The sequence below is a fragment of the Arachis ipaensis genome, chromosome B7 (assembly GCF_059453495.1).
Source record: "Arachis ipaensis isolate K30076 ecotype BB chromosome B7, ASM5945349v1, whole genome shotgun sequence".
NCBI classification, from domain to species: Eukaryota; Viridiplantae; Streptophyta; class Magnoliopsida; order Fabales; family Fabaceae; genus Arachis; species Arachis ipaensis.
The window spans coordinates 95,981,431-95,985,897 of record NC_142442.1 but is presented as its reverse complement, the minus strand read 5'-3'; the positions used below and the strand labels follow the sequence as shown (position 1 = coordinate 95,985,897).

The 4,467-nt window shown below is 42.2% G+C and overlaps 1 non-coding gene across 1 annotated transcript; it reads left to right on the top strand.

Annotated features, from left to right (window-relative positions):
* The first annotated feature begins 3,718 nt into the window (after positions 1 to 3,718).
* LOC148553434 (small nucleolar RNA R71) lies at positions 3,719 to 3,826 on the top strand. Its single transcript, XR_015892843.1, has one exon. It is a non-coding gene; the product is annotated as a small nucleolar RNA R71 (small nucleolar RNA).
* The last annotated feature ends 641 nt before the right edge of the window (positions 3,827 to 4,467 follow it).

Here is a 4,467-nt window from a genome sequence, read left to right as displayed (position 1 = left end):
CAACAGTAACATAAATTAAAGAGAGCAATATTAAACTGAAATACCTCAAATAACATTAATCAAAAGAATAACCTGTAACATAGAAAAATTCATAAATTAAACTGAGAAAATAAATAAAAAGAACATTGAACCTGGGATTGAGAGTCACTCCTAAATCTAAGAGAAGTCCTAAATCCTAATCCTAAGAGAGAGGAGAGAACCTCTCTCTCTAAAAACTACATCTACTTCTATGAAAAGTGAATTATGGAAGCATTCTTATGAATGGATGCATTTCCCCACTTTATAGCCTCTAATCTGTGTTTTCTAGGCCGCAAACTGGGTCAAAAACAGCCCAGAAATCACCCCCAGCATATTCTGGTACGTACAGGTCGCGGAAAAGTGACGCGGAGGCGTCGTCCACTCGTCCGCGCGGGTTGCGTTCCTGCCAGGTCATGCGTCCGCGTGATCCACGCGTTTGCGTCATCTGGCGTCGAGGCAGCTATGAAAAATTATATATTAAATCGAAGCCCTGAACGTTAGCTTTCCAACACAACTGAAACCGCGTCGTTTGGACCTCTGTAGCTAAAGTTATAGCCATTTGGATTCGGGTTCTTACTTTGATCATGGTTCTTAGTGATCCATGCATTGGCATAGAACTCTTGAACCATTAGGATGCCGACTTGTTGGATGGGGTTTGTTAGAACTTCCCAACCTCTTCTTTGGATTTCATGTCAGATCTCCGGATACTCATTTCTCTTGAGCTTGAAAGGGACCTCGGGGATCACCTTCTTCTTGGCCACAACATCATAGAAGTGGTCTTGATGGGCTTTGGAGATGAATCTTTCCATCTCCCATGACTCGGAGGTGGAAGCTTTTGTCTTCCCTTTCCCTTTTCTAGAGGATTCTCCGGTCTTAGGTGCCATTAATGGTAATGGAAAAACAAAAAGCTTATGCTTTTACCACACCAAACTTAGAATATTGCTCGCCCTCAAGCAAGAGAAGAAAGAATAGATGAAGAAGAAGAAGAAAATATGGAGGAGATGAGGGAGAGGTCTATTCGGCCAAGAAGGGGAAGAGAGGGTTGTGTTGTGTGAAAATGAGGAAGAATGGAGGACTTTATATAGGGAGGGAAGGGAGGGTTTAGTTTCGGCCATATAGGGTGGGTTTGGGTGGGAAATTGATTTTGAATTTTGAAGGTAGGTGGAGTTTATGAGGTAGGTTTATAGGGAAGAGTGGATGGATGTGAATGGTGAAGTAGTGATAGGGATGAGAGATTGAGGTGATTGGTGAAGAGTTTTAGGGAAGAGTGTTTATTGGGAAGAGAGGATGAACATTGAGAAGAGGGAAGAGAGTGAGTGGAGGTAGGTTTATGGGGAAGAGTGGATGGATGTAAGTGGTGAAGTGGTGATAGGGAAGAGAGATTGAGGTGATTGGTGAAGAGTTTTGGGGAAGAGTGTTTATTGGGAAGAGAGGATGAACATTGAGAAGAGGGAAGAGAGTGAGTGGTGGTAGGTGGGGGTCCTGTGGGGTCCACAGATCCTGAGGTGTAAAGGATTTGCATCCCTGCACCAATTAGGCATGTAAAATGCCTTTGCATGCAATTCTAGTGTTTTAACGTCGAATTGATGCTTGTTTTGGGCGTTCAGCGCCCAGATGCAGCATATTTCTGGCGTTGAACGCCAGCCAGATGCTTATTTCTGGCGTTCAGCGCCAGTTCTTCCTCAGTGTGCATTTCTGGCGTCTGAACGCCAGGATGCTGCTTGTTTCTGGCGTTCAACGCCAGATCCATGCTCTGTTCTGGCGTTGAACGCCAGCCAGATGCTCCTTACTGGCGTTTAAACGCCAGTAAGATCCTCCTCCAGGGTGTGATTTTTCTTCTGCTGTTTTTGATTCTGTTTTCAATTTTTATATTTATTTTGTGACTCCACATGATCATGAACCTAATAAAACATGAAATAACAATAAAAATTAGATAAATAAAAATTGGGTTGCCTCCCAACAAGTGCTTCTTTAATGTCAATAGCTTGACAGTGGGCTCTCATGGAGCCTCACAGATGTTCAGAGCATTGTTGAGACTTCCCAACACCAAACTTAGAGTTTGGATATGGGAGTTCAACACCAAACTTAGAGTTTGGTTGTGGCCTCCCAACACCAAACTTAGAGTTTGACTGTGGGGGCTCTGGTTGACTCTGCAGTGGGAGAAGCTTACTGTGCCTCTTTTCCATGTTTACAGAAGGGTAACCTTGAGTTTTAAATACAAGGGAGTCCTCGTTTAATTTAAGGACTAGTTTACCTCTGTCAACATCAATCACAGCTCTTGCTGTGGCTAGGAAGGGTCTTCCAAGGATGATGGATTCATCCTCATCCTTCCCAGTATCTAGGATTATAAAATCAGCAGGGATGTAAAGGCCTTCAACCTTTACTAATATGTCCTCTACTTGTCCATAAGCCTATTTTCTGGAATTGTCTGCCATCTCTAATGAGATTTTAGCAGCTTGTACCTCAAAGCTTCCCAATTTCTCCATTACAGAGAGTGGCATGATGTTTATTCCTGACCCAAGGTCACATAGAGCCTTCTCAAAGGTCATGGTGCCTATGGTACAAGGTATTAGGAACTTTCTAGGATCCTGTTTCTTCTGAGGCAATCTCAGTTGATTCAATGCATTTAGTTCATTGGTGAACAGGGGAGGTTCATCTCCCCAAGTCTCATTACCAAATAAATTGGCATTCAACTTCATGATTGCACCAAGGAACTTGGCAACTTGCTCTTCAGTAACATCCTCATTCTCTTCAGAAGAAGAATACTCATCAGAGCTCATGAAGGACGTAAGGAGGTTCAATGGAATCTCTATGGTCTCTAGATGAGCCTCAGAGTCCTTTGGTTCCTCAAGGGGATACTCCTTATTGATCATTGGCGTCCCAGGAGGTCTTCCTCCTTAGGATTCACGTTCTCCCCTTCCTCTTTGGATTCGGCCATGATGGTTATATCAATGGCCTTGCACTCTCCTTTTGGATTCTCTTCTATATTGCTTGGGAGAGTACTAGGAGGGGTTTCAGTGATTCTTCTACTCATCTGTCCCACTTGTGCCCCCAAATTTCTAATGGAGGACCTTGTTTCATTCATGAAACTCACAGTGGCCTTAGATAGATCAGAGACTAAGTTTGCTAAATTAGAGGTACTTTGTTCAGAGTTCTCTGTCTGTTGCTGAGTGGATGATGGAAAAGGCTTGCTGTTGCTAAACCTGTTTCTTCCTCCATTATTAAAGCCTTGTTGAGGCTTTTGTTGATCCTTCCATGAGAGATTTGGGTGATTTCTCCATGAGAGATTATAGGTGTTTCCATATGGTTCACCCATGTAATTCACCTCTGCTATTGCAGGGTTCTTAGGATCATAAGCTTCTTCTTCAGAAGATGCCTCTTGAGTACTATTGGATGCAGCTTGCATTCCATTCAGACTCTGAGAAATCATATTGACTTGCTGAGTTAATATTTTATTCTGAGCCAATATGGCATTCAGAGTATCAATTTCAAGAACTCCCTTCTTCTGAGGCGTCCCATTACTCACAGGATTCCTCTCAGAAGTGTACATAAACTGGTTATTAGCAACCATGTCAATGAGTTCTTGAGCTTCTGCAGGCGTTTTCTTTAGGTGAATGGATCCACCTGCAGAAGTAGCCAATAATATTTTAGCTAATTCAGACAGACCATCATAGAATATATCCAGGATGGTCTATTCTGAAAGCATGTCAGAAGGACACTTTTTGGTCAGTTCCTTGTATCTCTCCCAAGCTTCATAGAGGGATTCACCTTCTTTCTATCTGAAGGTTTGAACATCCACTCTAAGCTTACTCAGCTTTTGAGGATGAAAGAACTTGGCTAAGAAAGCCTTGACCAGCTTATCCCAAGATTTCAGGCTATCTTTAGGTTGAGAATTCAACCATATTCTAGCTCTGTCTCTTACAGCAAACGGGAAAAGCATGAGCCTGTAGACTTCAGGATCTACTCCATTAGTCTTAACAGTATCACAGATCTACAAGAATTCAGTTAAAAACTGAAAGGGATATTCAGATGGAAGTCCATGAAACTTGCAGTTTTGTTGCATCAGAGAAACTAATTGAGGTTTCAGCTCAAAATTGTTTGCTCCAATGGTAGGGATGGAGATGCTTCTTCCATGTAAATTAGAATTAGGTGCAGTAAAGTCACCAAGCATCCTCCTTGCATTATTATTATTTTCGGCTGCCATATCCTCTTCTTGTTCGAAAATTTCTGTAAGGTTGTCTCTGGATTGTTGTATTTTAGCTTCTCTTAGTTTCCTCTTCAGAGTCCTTTCAGGTTCAGGGTCTGCTTCAACAAGAATGTTCTTGTCCTTGCTCCTGCTCAAATGAAAAAGAGGGAACAGAAAAATAATAATAATAGGGATCCTTTTTACCCAGGTATAGAGGTTCCCCTGTGTGAGTAGAAGAAGAAAAGAATGTAATGTAAAGAAGG